The following is an 18,230-nucleotide window of genomic DNA, read 5'->3' as shown; positions in this document are numbered from 1 at the left end:
TTTATTTATTTATTTATTTATTTATTTATTTATTTATTTATTTATTTATTTTTGAGATGGAATCTCGCTCTGTCACCCAGGCTGGAGCGCACTGATGTGATCTCAGCTCACTATAACCTCTGCCTCCCAGCTTCAAGCGATTCTCCTGTCTCAGCCTCCCAAGTAGCTGGGATTACAAGTGGTGCCACCATGCCCGGCTAATTTTTTTGTATTTTGGTAGAGACAAGGTTTCCCCATGTTGCCCAGGCTGGTCTCGAACTCCTGAGCTCAGGCAATCCACCCGCCTCGGCCTCCCAAGGTGCTAGGATTACAGGCGTGAGCCACCGCGCCTGGCCCAAACCAGTACTTTTAAAGATGACATAATACGCCTCTCTGTGGCAACATCTGTATTGCCCTTAGACAAAGACAAGGGCTGAAGCAAAATGTGAGACAACCCAATTTTGTATATGTAAAATTATAATAGAATATGTAAAATTTTGTATATGTAAAATTATATGTCAATTGGGAATAAAGGGGGGTTTTGTTCTGGTTCTAAGGAAGATTGTAATAAAGAATAGAAAAGTTAGTCAAGGCCTTGTAACCATAATAGGTCTATGGCCCAATGTGCAGCAAGTCAATAGCTGAGACGCAGGGCTGCAGCAGAGCCAGAGGTTTAATGGGAGGGCCGCTGAGCGAGGAGATGGAAGGAAACCTCAAATCCGACTCCCTGAGGAGTTTGGGGCTAGGCATTTTAAAGGGTTTGGAGTAAGCCTAAGTGTGGTGATAGTTGATTGGTGGAAGAGTGCAGGGTGAAGTCACGGGACAGGATGATGAAGAAACTGTATTCTCATGCTGATCCCATTTGTCTGGGTGGTCTTCAAATCGGTTGGCTGTCAGCTATTTCACTGGAATTTGGGGGGAAACACCTTTAGCAATTCTAACAGAAGCTTTATGATTCTAATGTCAGAAAGCCTATCTATAGCAACAATGGGGATGCAGACGGTCAGGATCTAGTGCTACTACAGGACTTTTGGTGACAAGGAAGTGGGCCAAAGTACAGCCTGATTAATGCTTAATCCAGAATTCTCGTTAACCCTGTGAGGGCAGCTTCAGCTTTGTCTGTAAAATCTCTGAGACTGTCTACTGTCAATGGTATTTTTACGGCAATCCTAGGACCATGAATTTCCTTTCCCTACAAAGGATGAGGCAGATCCAGGGGCCATATGTCTATGTCCCCACCCGTGAATCACTCCTACGTAGCTTAAGATTCCTTTCCTCAGTTTCATCATCTGTATAGTGGAGCTGGTGGCTATGCCTCCCTCTGGGCCATAATGAGATTTAAATGAGATAAAAAGTGTTTAGCACGCACCCAGACAAATAAACAGTAAGTGTTAGATGTAATTTTGTCCGAGTACAGTGGCTCACGTCTGTAAACCCAGCACTCTGGGAGGCCGAGGCGGGCGCATCACTTGTTGTCAGGAATTCAAGACCAGCCTGGCCAACATGGCAAAACCCCATCTCTACTAAAAATATAAAAATTAGCCAGGCGTGGTGGCAGGCACTTGTAATACCAGCTACTCTGGAGGCTGAGGCAGGAGAATTGCTTGAACCCAGGGGGTGGAAGTTGCAGTGAACTGAGGTCACACCACTGCACTCCAGCCTGGGTGACAGAGCGAGACTCCATCTCAAAAAAGAAAAAAAGTTACATGTCATTTTATTATCCAGCGAAGGTCATTGGCCCACTTTTATGAGTAACACTCAATACCTTTTTAAATAGCTAGATCTTTGTTGCTACCCACCAAAGCTGTATGAATCACTTCTAATAATACTAATTTCTAAACTGGGTAAGTTCTGTTCTACCTACATCATTAATAATCATCTAAAGGCAAACATGCATCTTGGGGGCACTTCAATTTTAGTGTATTTTTATTCTCATTATCTTCATCATTTCACAATTGTAGAACACATGGGAATTTATCCTTTCAATTTTAAGTCACATTGCATTTGAAGTGAATATTTATAGCATTAATATTGACCCTTTCTTTTATCTTTCCTCTTGCCCCAAATAAGATTTTATAAAATAAAATGCATTTTTAATACAAAACAGAAACCATGGAAGGTTTGGCAGGGTTGATTGGTTATTTTGGAGAGGTTGTGTCTGGCTTGGTTTTTATTTAGTATGGGGGTTTGTGTGTGTGTGTGCATGCGTGTGTGTGTGTGTAGTGTTTGTTTGATTTGGTCAACATTAAGATACTCATCTGTAATAAGTAAACCCATATATGTTTTCAATTTGGGAGTAATGTTATGATTTCAAGAATATTTTATCTATGCTTTCTCAGCTAGATTAACTTGGGAATGAAAATAAATTGAGTTACTGGTCAATCTGGGTTCATTCAACATCAGTCAAGGCAAGAAAGTTGGCTGGGCACGGTGGCTCACACCTCTAATCCCAGCACTTTGGGAGGCCGAGGCGGGCGGATCACAAGGTCAGGAGATCGAGACCATCCTGGCTATCATGGTGAAACCCCCGTCTCTACTAAAAATACAAAAAAATTAGCCGGGCGAGGTGGCGGGCGCCTGTAGTCCCAGCTACTCTGGAGGCTGAGGCAGGAGAATGGCGTGAACCTGTGAGACGGAGCTTGCAGTGAGCTGAGATCGCGCCACTGCACTCCAGCCTGGGCGATAGAGAGAGACTCCATGTCAACAAAAAAAAAAAGAAAAAAGGGAAGAAAGTCATTCGCTCCAATAAGGCAGTTGACCTGCCATCAGGAGAACTTCTGGCCCCGTAGGCTTTGCAGTTACATCTTGTACCTGGTTCCTCCCCCAGCCCACCTTTGAATGTTATAAACAACATGACTGTGGCAGAAACATGAAAAACTAACTCTCAAAAGGCAAAATCCCCGTCATTTATTCCACTACAGAGGGTTGGAACTTGGCATCTCTGCGGCCAATAGATTGTTCTATTTCGTCTCAGAAACCACTGAGTGAGCACTGACTGTGCCTGGCCCTGTACTAAGTGCATTACACGTCTGAGCTCGTATGATCCTCACAACCACCCTTAAAGGCACATATTATCTTCATTCTATAGTTAGAAGACAGGGTCCAAAGAGTTTAAGGTCACAGATGGCCAAAGGCCTCTGAATCCCAAATCTGTGCTCTTATCAGGAGCTATAAGAATGAGCCCTATGCCAATCCAGGAAAGATGGTGAAAGAAAACTCTCCTGAGGCAATAAAAGGAAGAGGGTTTGCAAACCAGTTTCACAACAGAAACCGCACCATGGCCAGGCCTTCTGGCGATGGATTCAAGGCAGCTCTAGGAAGTCTCAGCTGCAGCGCTGGATGCCAGAGCTTCACTTTCCGTGTGGCTCTGTAACTCCTCCTACAGCTACGTTCCTGCAAATAACTGCATTAGTCATGAGTTCTTTTTGTTGGTTTGGTTGGTTGGCCGCAAATGACAGAAACCCATACTAGATAACAAAAGAATTTCCTTGAAATGTTCTTGAAGTTCAGAAGGGCAACTAGGCCTTGGGGACAACTGAATCTGGGGCTTGAAAGCAACCAGACTGGTCACAGTGGCTCATGCCTATAGTTCCAGCACTTTGGTAGGCCAAGGTGGGCAGATCGCTTGAGCTCAGGAGTTCGAGACCAGCCTGGGCAATGTGAAAAAAAACCCGTGTCTTCGAAAAATACAAAAAAAAAAAAAAAAGTAGCCGAGCATGGTGGCCTGTGCCTGCAGTCCCAGCTACTTGGGAGGCTCAGATGGGAGGATTGCTTGAGCCTGGGAGTTCGAGGCTCTGGTGAGCCATGATTGTACCACTGCATTCAAGCATAGGTGACAGACTGAGACTCTGTCTCAAACCAAAAAAAAAAAAAAAGAAAGCAACCTGCACTGCCTGTCTTCCCTCTGCACATTCCCCACCTTTCCTCACACCAGGAAAGAAGACTACACAGCAGGAAATATGGTCTCCACCAGCCCCCTAGCCTACAGCTTTAGCCACCAGAGCAATAAACCATTTTTTTCCAGCCCGTTTGCTGGAGAAAATGGTTTATTGCTCTGGCGGCTAATGCTGTAGCTTTAGCCATGGGAACCCTTATGGGTTCCCCCACGAGGCTATGGAACTCTGTGGCTCAGTTCCACAGCAAGTAACTTGCCGGCTCAGCTTGACTCAAAGTTGAGTGTGCTGGGCCATCCACAGCCACTCTGATCGGCTGGATGCATGTAGAGCCCTTTACAGCAGTCGCGCCCTCGGCAGAGATGGATGAGAAGACAGTGAATTTGCAGGCATTTTTCTGATCCTTAAAACTCCTGTGAGACAGGTCATTTTACAGATGGCATTGAGGCTCAGAAAGATAAGATACCTTTCTCAATATCACACAGTGGTGAGTGGCAGAGCTGGGGCTCAAACGCAACAGCAAAGGTCGTGCCTACTTCTCTGAGACCACACCACTTCCATGACAGCATTCAGCGCACGGGATTCCCTCCAAAACGGAACCAAATCGTTCTCACCAGTATCCAGGTAACACCTGCAGGGACACAAGCTCCCAGGTGAGAAACTGGAGGGTCCGATGAGAAAAACAATAAAGACAACCTGGCAGCGCCAGAAAATGGATTAGAAAAAAACTAGACTTGAACCTTTACTCTCATAAAATAGCTAATGGTAGTTTTTCGTTTTTAAAGGTGGGCTTTTGTTTATTTATTCGTTCAGCAAAAAATCACGGGTGCTTTCTGCGCACCAGGGCCGGAGGGAAGATACAGCACCAACCCCCAACGGCCGTGCAGTTCTCCTATTCGGCCAGCAGAGGGGGCGAAGGGCCAGTTCTGTGAGAAGACCTGCAGGGCTGGACACCGGCTGAACCGCCTGGGCAGCCACACCACCACCTGGCCAAGCCACAAAATGCCCAAGACAAAGAAGTCCCAGGTGTCCTTTAGGCGTTCAGAGCTACAGTGAGGGTCCCTGGGGAGATCTGGGACCAGTCCTGCACCATGGTCCTGGGAAGATGAGACGAGAAGGAGGGAATCCTTGGGTAGAACCAACATGCCCCACCCAGACAAAAGGGTCGGAGGATCTAAGAACTGGCAAGTCAAACCTCAGATACAAACCATAGTCCTCTTTGACCACACAACAGGCCCTCAGTGGTACTACATACTAAATCGCGCGACCCCGTTTCCAAGCCCCCAACTCTACTATCTTCAGTGAGACGAAAGGAAGGGTTCCCCACCTTTTCACTATAGCCGACTGGGGTGGAGAAAGCCTGGATGTAAAGATAGATTTGAAAAAGAAGTGCAGGAGCATTCAAGGCCATGGACAGGCCCCCTGGCAAATTCACCTGGGAGCTGCCAGGGTGAGGAGATTGCTGAACCAATTGTTCAGGGCCAGCGTTGCAAAGCTAGCGTCTGTCATCATGGGGAACAGAAGGGTCATATGTGCCACATTGCCAGCTTCCCACTACTCCCCTAATGAGCCAAGAAAGACATGAAAGCCAGTTAGTGACCAAACGTCCCCATTCTGCATTACACATGTACTAGAGGGGATACCCAAAAGGCCAATTAATCAAAAACTAAGCCTGTCACCCCAAGTGACCCCTTTTAACTATAAAATAGGTTGTTGGGAGGAATTCCTAATGTCCATCCTAATGCACACATTCTGAGTTTCTGGTTCTCATGTTGTGTGACTTGGTCACAAATGACCAAGTCAACCTTTCTACTCACGCGCGTGCACACACACACACGCACACTCCAAATCAAAATCCTAGGAGGTACCACACAGAGTGAAGTTTGCCGTATATACTTTTTTTTTTTTTTTTTTGAGATGGAGTCTGGCTCTGTCGCCCAGGCTGGAGTGCAGTGGCGCGATCTCAGCTCACTGCAAGCTCCGCCTCCCAGGTTCACGCCATTCTCCTGCCTCAGCCTCCCGAGTAGCTGGGACTACAGGCGCCCACCACCATGCCCGGCTAATTTTTTGTATTTTTAGTAGAGATGGGGTTTCACCATGTTAGCCAGGATGGTCTCGATCTCCTGACCTCGTGATCTGCCTGCCTCGGCCTCCCAAAGTGCTGGGATTACAGGCATGAGCCACTGCACCCAGCCTGCTGTATATACATTTTAAAAATTTCAACCAGGATATGAAGGAGAGATAGAATGCAGATGGTGACAAATGACTCTGTGTTACAAATGAGTCACATTACCACGCAGAAGGGGATGGGGAACAAAGGAGCTGACCTAAGTAACTTTGGCAATTACAGTTTTGACTAAATACTGTAAGGCTAAAAACAAGAACCATACACACACACACACACACACACACACACACACACACTACTTCAGTTGGCAAATGTGTTTCTCACAGTAATATATTTTCAAACTACTTAATATGTATGCTAGGGTTGAATAAACATGTAAAAATATCATAGATAATAAGAGCTGGGTTTCCTCTCTGTAGGAAAAGAAAGTTACAAATAAGGAAAGCAGGAAGGTTAGAACGAGTACTATGGAGCAAGGCTGGAGTCAGAGGTAGCAGTGTGGACCCATGCTTTTGTTTTACAGATATATACAAAAATACATAAAGATATGTGTATCCACATGTGTTGGTGTGTGTATGTATATATGTGTGTACAGGGGGCCTAGTAGCTGTGACATTTCAGCATCAATGAGGACACCTAGTGCTCTTCATTTCTAAACATCATTGTCCAATTAAAGGAACCAGGGCTCCTTGGATTAGTGGTTGATTTCAGGTCTGGGGCAAGGAAAATACAAGATAAGATGAACCTGGAGCATCTTGTGGTGCCAGGAAGTAATACAGGGCTTTCAAAAAAGAAAGGACCTGTAATCCTAGCACTTTGGGAGGCCGAGGTGTATCACTTGAGGCCAGAAGTTCGAGACCAGCTTGGCCAACATAGTGAAACCCCCTCTCTACTAAAAATACAAAATTTAGCCAGGTGTAGTGGTGTATGCTTGTAATCCCAGCTACTCAGGAGGCCAAGGCAGAAGACTCGCTTGAAGCTGGGAGGCCAAGGTTGCAGCGAGTCAGATTATACTACTGCACTTTGGCCTGGGCGACAGAGTGAGAGTTTGAAATAAAAAAAAAAGAAAGAAGAAGAAAGAAAGAAGAGAAAGAAAGGAAGAAGGAAAGAAAGAAAGAAGGAAAGAAAGACGAAAGAAAGAAAGAGAAAAAAGAAAGGAAGGAAGGAAGAAAGAAAGAAAGAGAGGGAGGGAGGGAGGGAGGGAGGGAGGAAGGAAGGAAGGAAGGAAGGAAGGAAGGAAGGAAGGAAGGAAGGAAGGGTAATAGGTGGAGGAGGGAAGGAGAAGAGTAAAGGATGGAACCACATCAAAGGACATGGGCACCAACCTGAAAGGGTTCTCTGCAAATGTAATCAAGTTACAATGAAGTCATACGGATTAGGGTGGACCCTAAACCCAATGCCTGTTGTCCTTATAAGAGGACACAGGGAAGAAAGCACAGAATGGCCAGAATTGCCAGCACCCACCAGAAGTTAGCAGGGAGGCATGGGCCAGATTGTACCCCAGAGATATCAGAAGGAATCCCCCTGCATATATCTTGACTTCAGGTTCTGGCCTTCTAGACGGTGAAAGAATACATTTCTGTGTTCTGGGCCAGCCAGGTTTCGGTAATTTGTTATGGTAGCCCCAGAAAAGTCATACAGATGGTAAAATTAATGTGTGAAAGTTTAAGAAGAAATAAGATATTCACCTAATCTCTAAGTATCTTCCCACTAATATTTATTAATTACAAAGGGAAAATAGTAACTTTATCAAAATGAAACCTGACAGACACCACCTTGGGCAATGATGAAGGCTGACATCACTGGCAATACGTACCGTCATGTTCCCAACACGATGTAATGGGAAGGGCGCATCACCTGTATGGTGTCCCTTCCCTTATGCAAAACCTGTCTAATCACAAGAATCAGCTGGAACATCTAGGTTGAGGGACATTCTACAAAAGAACTGATTAGTACATTCAAGTGTCAAGATCACAAAACACAAGAAAAGACTAAATGCAGCCAACGATCAGAGGAGACAGGATCCAACAACGAAACGCAGTGGGAGATCCCGGAACAGCAGGGGACATCAGTGAGACAACGGATGCAATTAAAAGAACATGGTGATTTAATGAATGGTACCGTACCACTGTTAATTTTTTTAGTTGTGATCACTTTTTTATAGTTAAGATAGTAACATACAGGGAAATGGAGGGAAGAGTTCACATGAACTCTGTACTGCTTTTGCAGCTCTGCTATAAGTCCAAAATTATCTTCAAATGTAAAAAGTAGTAACAGGCATACCTCATTTTATTGCACTTTGCTGTAGTGTGCTTTGCAGATATTGCAGGGTTTTCTTATTTTTGTTTTGTTTTTTAATAAACTGTAGGTGTGTGGCAACTTTGCAAGGTGAACAGATCCATCAGCACCACCACTTTTTTTTTTTTTTTTTTTTTTGAGATGGATTCTCTGTCACCCAAGCTGGAGTGCAGTGGGGCAATCTTGGCTCAGTGCAACCTCTTCCTCCTGGGTTCAAGCAATTCCCCTGCCTCAACCTCCTGAGTAGCTGGAAATATAGGTGTGCACCACCACACCCTGCTAATTTTTTGTTTGTTTTTGTATTTTTAGTAAAGACGAGGTTTCACCATGGTGGCCAGGATGGTCTCGATCTCCTGACCTCGTGATCCACCCGCCTTGAACTCCCAAAGTGCAGGGATTACAGCCGTGAGCCACCGCGCCCGGCCATCAGCACCACTTTTCCAACAGCACGTACTTACTCGTGTCCCTGTGTCACATATGGGTAATTCTTGAAATATTTAAAACGTTTCCATTATTATTAAATCTATTATGGTGATCTGTGATTTCTGATGTTATTATCGTAATTGTTTTGGGATGACATGAACTGTGCCCACATAAAATGACGAACTTAATCTGTAAATGCCATGTGTGTGTTCCCACTGCTCTACCAACCAGTCATTCCCTTGTCTCTCTCCCTCTCCTCAGGCCTCCCTATTCCCTGAGACAAAATATTAAAATTAGGCCAATGAGTAACCCTAGAATGGCTTCTCACTGCTCAAGTGAAAGGAAGGGTCACACGCATCTCACCTGAAATCAAAAGCTAGAAATGATTAAGCTAAGTGAGGAAGGCACGTCAAAAGCCGAGACAGGCAGAAAACTAGGTCTCCTGTATAAGTTGTGAATGCAAACCAAGTTTTGAAGAAAATTAAAAATGCTACTCTAGCAAATATACGAATGATAAGAAAGTGCAACAGCCTTATGGCTGATATGGAGACAGATTCAGTGGCCTGGATAAAAAAATCAAACCAGCCACAACATTCCCTTAAGCCAAAGCCTAATAAAGAGCAAGGTCCTAACTTAGTTGATAAAGCAGCATCAGAGTTTGAGATGACTGACTTTAATTTTGAAAGATGGTCTAATGTGATAAAATGCTATCAAACAGTACTGCATGCTATAGAGAAAACTTTCATGAAAGGTGGGGTCAATCAGTGCAGCAAACTTTATCACTGTGTTATTTTAAGAAATTGCCACAGCCACCGCAACCTTCTGTAACCAGCACCCTGGTCAGTAGCCTTCCACATTGAGGCAAGATCCTCCGGCAGCAAAAAGATTACGACTTGCTGAAGCCTCAGATTATCGTATTTCTTTTAGAAATAAAGTATTTTAAATTAAGGTATGTACGTTTTTTGACAGAATATTATTGCACATACTTAATGGGCTATAGCATAAACATAACTTTTTTATATGCAGTGGGAAACCAGAAAGCTCATGTGGCTGGCTTGCTTGCAATATTTTCTTTATTGCAGTAGGCCGGGGCTAAACCCACAGTATCTGCAAGGTATGCCTGTGTTAGGGGAAGGGGTAGTGCAGGACGGGAAATCCCATGAGGAAAGTCAGCCAAATGATCACTTGATATTTCAAGACACAAGAAACTCAGCACTGTAAAAAATTAAGCTCAATAATTAGACTGCCACGACTGAACTTCCAGTGTACAAGGCGCTAATAATTGGATCGCTCACAAGACAACACGCTGCGTTTAACATTTTTATTTTTAACTCTGCTTTGGTAGTACAAAAGTCATAAAAGTACAAACCAGACAGTTAAAAATACACTTGACACTCAAAATGGTGAAAAATTTCCTTTACAAATTTTTACATCAAGGTAGTAGCCAACTCATTTATAACACCAAAAAGTTGTCCATCATTAGTGTTTTCTAGAGAAAGTCTGCTGTGGATTCCCTCATCCTTAGAAAGAAGGAGAAGAAACACAAGACCTGTAAACATCAGTAGCTTTGGGAACACTTAGGAATTCTCAGAGAGTTCAGTATAAACCAGTAAAAAGCGTATGTGTTGAAAATATTGAACACTTAACTTTTGGCAAATTTGGAAGCCTGCCAGACAAAAACTGCTCAAGTATTAGAAAATATTTAAAACATACTCTTGGTATAAATACAATTTTAAATATTTTTGAGTATTCTCTTGCCTGTTGTATTGCTATTTAAAAAAAAAAAAAGTGCTCTGACTTGCATAAGATGGAAAAATAATTAAAGCTAAAGAATATCTTACATTTTATCCCCCACCATTTTGAGGGCATATTTTTAAAGCAAAAAAAGTATGCTTGTTTGTTTTTAATTAAAACGATTAGCCTAGGCTGCACATATATTATTTACACTAATACATACCACTAGAAGTCCTATATTGCTACTTTCTGGATCTCAGTGAAATTGATTTCCATACTGTCTCCGGTCCACAGTGTACATGAATGTATACACACACAGTGTTTATTAGTTGTCAGTCAAGATTCTCATGGAACTGAATTCCCCATTTACTTAAAAGGTTAGACATGTTTAGTTTGATGCTGGAAATAGAATCATTTAAGTCTATGTACAGTAAATACTGTGAAGTATATTTTTATGGAAATCATCTTTTGGGACACAAACGAAAGATGTGCTTTTTCTATGTGAAATAAAAGAAGTGCCCAAGGCACCACCAACACTGACATGGAGGCGGGTCTTGGAGACCTCGTCACTGGCCTCCCCCCACAGCTCGCCCCAGAGCTACCATAAATCACGCACTACTATTTATGCCTCTGGGTCCTTTCAGGTGTTTTGTAAAATGTACAGTTAAAAAAAAAAGAAAAAGAAAAAGAAAAAAGTTTGTCAGGCCTAAACGGAAAGTGACTGGAGTATTTTAAATAAGGAGCATTAGTTACAAGAGGAAAAACAGGAAATACACAAAGGAAAACATGCCAGAGGTAGGTGCAGCCCATCTTGTATGAGAAGCAGGGTTCTTTTGGCTTGGCCTTGGGTTGTCCAAACAAATTTGTGTGTGTGTGTGTGGATGTGTGTGGGTGTGTGTGTGTGTGCGTGTGTGACTTTAAACCATTTTCTCCTTTATTCAATGGATTGACCAAGAATCGCTCAGCTAAAGGTTAAAAAAAAAAAAAAAAAAGACCGGGTGCAGTGGCCCACGCCTATAATCCTAGCACCTTGGGAGGCCAAGGCGGGTAGATCACCTGAGGTCAGGAGTTCAAGACCAGCCTGACCAATATAGTGAAACCCCGTCTCTGCTAAAAATACAAAAATTAGCCAAGTTTGGTGGTGCATGCCTGTAATCCCAGCTACTCGGGAGGCTGAGACAGGAGAATCGCTTGAACCTGGGGAGGTGGAGATTGCAGTGAGCCGAGATTATGCCACTGCACTCCAGCCTAGGTGACAGAGCGAGACTCCGTCTCAAAAAAAACCTTCTCAAAATGTGTAAGTGCTATAGGAGTGACATGGTAGTGGCAGGAGTTAATGCTGAATTTGTAGTCAAGGAATCCAAAGTCTAGCATCTGGTCCCATCTGACTCCTTGGGGAATCAACTCCTCAGGGCTAGACTAGGTTATTTCCACTGAGCTTTTACCACTGAAGAGTCATCTTTTATCTCTTGTAACAGCTAACCTGTATGTATGAAGATCTTCTTACAACCAGTGTCAAAACAGGATGTAGGAACTGGAAAAAGAGAAACACACGCTCACAGGCACACATGTATACACATGTACACACACACCCCTGAGCGTAAGCTCAGACTGTACGTGAATAGCATCACTGCACATACTGATCATAATGGAAAAACTACAGTGTGTACACCAAGGCCTGGGATTAGGGGCTGGGAAGGGTAGAGGCGGGGAGTGGTTAAGAAGATAAAAACAGCTCTTTCCTTCCCCGGAAGTATAATAAATTTTTCAAGACTCTTTCAACCAAAACTTGTTTCAAAGCAAACTGAATTTTGTATACGGCACAGCAATAACATTCCCTTTTAGGTTTTATTCACATGCCTGCTGACTCCATGACAGAAATTGTATAAAATATATAAAAAATTCCCGAGGCAACTTCATATCTTGTAAGTTTTCAGTCTCTTAGAGTTCTTCAAGTCAAGTCATTGCTGCAAGAGAAAACAAAAAAAGTAGATCTTTAACCAAGGGTAAGCATCATATCACATATTAATCTGCCTGAGTATTGAAAAACACAGAAGAATTATAATCTATTCTTACCCTGTCCCGTCCCATCCCACCCCATTCTTTCCACCATTACACATTTTTTTTCTAGAATTCAGTCTAAAGAAATTAAAGTAAAATATAATTAATGTCAAGAGTTCTCTCGAGATCTGGCTGTTTAAACGGACGTACCCCTCCGCCTTTCTCTCTCTTGCTCCTGCTTTTCCCATGTGATGTGCCTTCCATAGGTGGAGGTCTCTACTGACCATCCAGGACAGCACAGTTGGGATTTCAAGTAAGAATACAATGATTAAACATTCCATCTTAGGTCTTTATTGTACCTTCAGAGTTCTGGATTGTATTTTTAAGTCATTCTAACAACCAACCCTTGTCAATGTCTACATTTACATTACAAACAAAGCCCCATACTTGTAAAATAGCTCCCTGCTTTTTAAATGACTTTTTATAACTATCTCATGTAATGAACAAACAGCTCTGTGACTTTTTACTTTCCTGTTTTACAGACTGGGATAACCCAGGACAGGAATAAAATAACAGAGCTCCCCGTGTATGCTGAAACACACATACCATGCAGGTGAACCCACACGAGGTTCAGGAACAAAACGTTCTCCTATCTGCCAAAATCATGTGTACCCTAGAAATGCTAGACAAAACCAGAGACAGATCCAGCTTGCAGAAATATGAAGAAATAGCATGAAGCTGGTAGAAGTGCTTTGAAGAACATACTTTTTACTTATTTTACAGATTGTCCTTCAAGATATGTACCTTATTATTATCTATGTTATCCTCTTCTGTCATTTGGTCATCCATAATATTCAGTGGTTGTAAGAGAATAGAGACAGAGCACAAGCGGAAGAATGAGGGAGAGAAACAGAAAGAAAGAGATTTATTTCCCAAATGAGATGATGAGCAAAGGACCTTTATCCCCTTAGCTAAAAGGAAATGAAACATTGTCCAATAAAACAGCAAGGATCAAGTTTTTAATTCTAATGAAATAAGTAATACCCTGCACTGAATTGCCAAAACTGTACAGGAACTGCAGATTTTTACTGTAAAACTGAACAAAGTCAAGTCTGGAACTACTTTCAGGTAAGAGTCAATTCATAGAAACATTCTAGCAGAGGGTAGAAAGGTAGAAAGGCCAGAGGTAGAGAAATATAAAAATGGCCCTAAAAAGAAAGGAAAAAATGAGAGGGAATTTTCCAGGCAAAACCTTAAACTAGGCCATTATCTAGAAAACAGGTATGGTATTTCACTATTTTTATGTCTCCTCTTCATGTGCTCCCTGAGAACTAGACATTTTTGCATCAAGGAAAATAACAAAGTCACAGGTGGGGGATGTCAGGCCTAGAGAGCAATGTTTCATCACAGTAACAGTTTTCACTGCAACCTAGAAACACTCCTTATTTTGAGTGTTTTGCACAGATTTGACCGGCTTTAAGAATGGGGCATGCAAGAATACAGGCTAGGCTAAGAAGGAGGGGCCTGGATTCAAATCCAGACCCCTACTGCCAGCTATGGAACCATGGCCGTCTCTGTAGCATTCTCTCACAGGGTTACTGGGGATTCAACATGAGATGATCCTATGCACGACACTTAATACGAGGAAAAGCGATCAGTGTGCTCCGAAAGGTTAACTATTCTGGTCATTACCATCATCCAATTCTCTGCTCTCAACAATCACATTAGCTTTCTTCAACAGCTGTCCTTCTGCAGCTGATAAAAACTGCACTGTCTGCAATATCTTCGAGAGAGGAAGTAAAAAAATACAAACTGCTGCTTAAAGTCCTCACTGCCAATACTAGAAACTAAGCAGAAAAGAGAAAGCTAATCTTATTAAAACCCTCACAGTTCTGGTCTCTCCTTACAAACACACATTTATTAGAAGGTAGCACATTACTGGCACAACGCTATGACCTTCCAGGTATTTCTTTAACCCAGAACAACAATAAGTGTTACAAGGTACCTTCCATATTGTCCTGCAGCAGTCAGAAATCATGTGTGGGTGGGCACAGATACACCAGAAGGCTAACAGGAGTGGGTGGGAGAGGAAAGAAACACCCACTCACTCCCTGTTCCCAGCTGCCATCACATGGGACCACACCACACTGAGCAAGCCTGACCTCTCTCTTCAGGAGAAATTTGGTGATTGCCATTTACATGAGTGACTACTCAAGCTGGAAACAATCAAGCAAAGTTCCATTACATGGAAAACACAATTCAGAAATCTCAAAGTGTAATCATTTTGCTTATAAAAGAAGACTGACAGATAAAAATTAAGAACCACCCGGCCAGGCGGTGGCCCACGTCTGTAATCCCAGCACTTTGGGAGGCCAAGGCGGGCGGATCACGAGGTCAGGCGATTGAGACCATCCTGGCTAACACGGTGAAACCCTGTCTCTAGTAAAAATACAAAAAATTAGCCGGGCGAGGTGGCGGGCGCCTGTAGTCCCAGCTACTCGGGAAGCTGAGGCAGGAGAATGGCGTGAACCCGGGAGGCGGAGTTTGCAATGAGCTGAGATTGCGCCACTGCACTCCAGCCTGGGCAACAGAGCAAGACTCCGTCTCAAAAAAAAAAAAAAAAAAGAACTACCCAGAAGATTTATCTGGAACAAAGGAAGAGGTTGTCTTTTTCTTTCGAGTTTATTGGTTATGACATAATCTTATAAAGATAAAGCCATAATCCTATCATTATATTATGGTTCCACTGAAGCTGCCATATGTCTCTGATTAGGATACACATATAAATATCTATGCCTTGTTAAAAAGGATTCTCTAGAAAAAAAAGAAACTGATCCCTTTAAAAATTAGAAACATGTTATAAGAAACTAGGAGCCTAAGCGGATTAATGAACAGTAAACGCTAAAATCTCTAAGTGTAGGGTGTTAAGGAAGGAAGAGTCTCTCTGATTAATAGTAACAGCACTGGCATTTGCAGAGCACTTTCTCTGTGCCAGGTACTGTCATGCTAAGCACTCTAGGGTCATTAACTCCATCTTCCTGATGACTCCAGGAGTCAATCAATGATGATTTCCATTTTCATAGGAGGAAACTGAGGCTTCCAGGATCAATAATTTACCAAAGGCCACACAATTAGTAATGGGAAAGTAGGAAATCCATCCCAGGCAGTCAGACCTGGAAGACCACAAAGCTACCTCCACACTGCATTGCTATCCGGTCACCCCAGAGACACCCACAGCATCACTGAGATCCTCTGGTACCCTCACTTCTCTGTTCCCCACCTATGTGGCGGGCAACAGAAAGGAAATGCAGAAACTAGAAATGCTGTCAGGGTCTCTCTCAGGGGAAATCACTGTGGTTGCATGAACAGTTAAATGATGCTAAAAACCTGTACTTTAAAGGGGCCCAGTCCCTGGGAAGATCAGAAGCACATTTAAACAACACTGAATTCCCATCTCATTCTAAGACAAGGCTATGGAATCACACAGTCGGATTCATAATTTTCTTGAACACTTTTAAATAAAATAAATAGAGAATGTTGTTTATAGAAAGAGTTACATGACAGCAATATTAACACTGAAGTCCTAGAGCTACATTTAAGAGATCATTCACTAATAATCTGTGCTCCTTTAAGGCTCACACGTCTTAGTTAGAGATTTATCTTGTTCCAGGCTCTACTGACCATTCTGCGGTTACACACTTGCAGGTTATGATCGCTGTGCATGTGACACAATGGTCCTGCAACGGTACTGCCTGTGTAGATTGGCATCTTGGCAGATAGAGATTAATGGGATCACATCACAATGGATTCAGTGCTTATAGTCCTTTAAATCTTGCTCTGGTCTAAACTGTGTGTTAAATTTTATAAATTAACATGAATACCTTCTTATTTTAATAAATGCTCTTGTTCATTTAACAAACCCAATAGATTCATGCTAATCTAGGCTAATCCATGAAATCTTTTAAAATCAGTGTTTCCCAGAGTGATCAGCAGAAACTGCTTTAGAATTGGCTTAAATACTACCAAAAACTGCAGATTCCTTGGGGCCCTCCCTGAGACCTACTAAATCAGAGTCTATGGGGTTGCAGTCCAAGACTCTGCTTTCCTATAAGGTGCTTCATTGATTCTAATGCACCTATGAAGGTTTAAGCGTAAAGACCCAGTACTAATGTTTGTCAACTGATTAAAAACAGCAAGAATTAAATCCACTTCCAAAGGGTAAACTCTGCAAACACAACACTATAAAGTCAGTGGAGGTCAAAAAATATATCTCAGAAATGGGGGAGAAAACAAATATGACAAAATCATTTAAAGACTGAAATATTAATTAAAATTTCAGTAACTCAGCCGGGCATGATGGCTCATGCCTATAATCCCAGCACTTTGGTAGGCTGAGAAGGGTGGATCACCTGAGGTCAAGAGTTCGAGACCAGCCTGGCCAACATGGTGAAACCACGTCTCTACTAAAAGTACAAAAATTAGCTGGGCATGATGGTGCATGCCTATAGTCCCAGCTACTTGGGAGGCTGAGGCAGGAGATCGCTTGAACCTGGGAAGCGGAGGTTGCAGTGAGCCGAGATTGCACCACTGTACTCCAGCCTGTGTGACAGAGTGAAACTCCGTCTCAAAAAAAATAAAAAAAAATCAGTAACTCTATTTGAACTGCAAAATTTTAAAACTATAGAATCATTTTTTAAATGTATTTCAAAGTAGTTGGGAATTAGAATTCGACTCATCTGCATAGGACTCTTGATGATGAGATGAATGCCGTATTATCACACCTGTTAAGCAATCACTGGGGGCCAATTATGTACAAGGTGCCACCTGAAGGCTTGGCAAAGGATGAGAAGACACCATCCAAAGGCACTGCCCAAGCCCTGAAGGAGCTTAGAGTATGCAGGGAGGAAGCTTAAAGAATCAACTTTGACCCAAGAAAAATGAGACATGCTGCGTATCATTTTTAAACACAACTGGAATATTTTATAACTCGTTTTTTAAATCTAATAATATATAGTAGATGCTCTGTGTCTGTACATATAACACTACTTCAATCTTTTTTTTTTTTTTCTTAAGAGACAGGGTCTCACTCTGTTGCCCAGGCTGGATGTACAGTGGCACAATCATGGCTTACTGGAACCTCGAACTCCTGGGCTTAAGTCATGGAGTTAAAGCCACGACTTTAGCCTCCCATGTAGCTGGGACTACAGGTGCATGCCACCATGCCTAGCTAATTAAAAAAAAAAAAATTTTTTTTTAAAGTAGGGATAGGGTCGCTATGTTGCCCAGGCTGATCTCAAACTTCTGGCTTAAAGCAATCCTCCAGCCGCAGCCTCCCAAACTGCTGGGATTATAGGTGTGAGCTATCACACCCAGCATCTACTTCAATCTTTGGCATTTGCAGGCCATTATGAAATGTATAAGGCACAATTCACTTACTTAATCCCTCACTGATAGACATTTAAAGATGCTTCCAGTTACTTGCTACTATAAACAATGCTGAAGTGAACAACTTTGAACATTATCTTTGCATTTATGCATGATATCTATTAATTGGAATAATTTGGTCAAAGAGTACATATTTAAGTTTTTACAGTTCCAGATTGCCACCACAAAGGTCGAGACCATTGTAGATTCCCTGCTTCGGTGTGGGATAATGTCCATCTCCCTGCACCGAGGGAGTTTGTTTGTTTGGTTTTTTTTTTGTTTTTTTTTTTTTTTGAGACGGAGTTTTGCTGTCATTGCCCAGGCTGGAGTGCAGTGGTGCGATCTCGGCT

At 42.6% G+C, this 18,230-nt stretch overlaps 1 protein-coding gene across 2 annotated transcripts in view; it reads right to left on the bottom strand.

The window, feature by feature from the left end:
• The window catches only part of RELL1 (RELT like 1), a 100,479-nt gene that overhangs the window by 7,919 nt on the left and 74,330 nt on the right, over positions 1 to 18,230 (bottom strand). The window contains exon 7 of one of the 2 annotated variants that reach the window (XM_023224532.2): positions 11,598 to 12,422. The exons of the other annotated variant lie outside the window; for it this stretch is intronic. The gene's annotated coding sequence lies outside the window, so the exon portion shown is untranslated. Of the gene's footprint in view, positions 1 to 11,597; positions 12,423 to 18,230 lie in introns of those variants that run through there. 2 annotated transcript variants of the gene reach the window in all.

The sequence above is a fragment of the Piliocolobus tephrosceles genome, chromosome 3 (assembly GCF_002776525.5).
Source record: "Piliocolobus tephrosceles isolate RC106 chromosome 3, ASM277652v3, whole genome shotgun sequence".
Lineage (NCBI taxonomy): Eukaryota > Metazoa > Chordata > Mammalia > Primates > Cercopithecidae > Piliocolobus > Piliocolobus tephrosceles.
The sequence above is the reverse complement of the archived record's forward strand: the minus strand, read 5'-3'. Positions and strand labels throughout refer to the sequence as shown.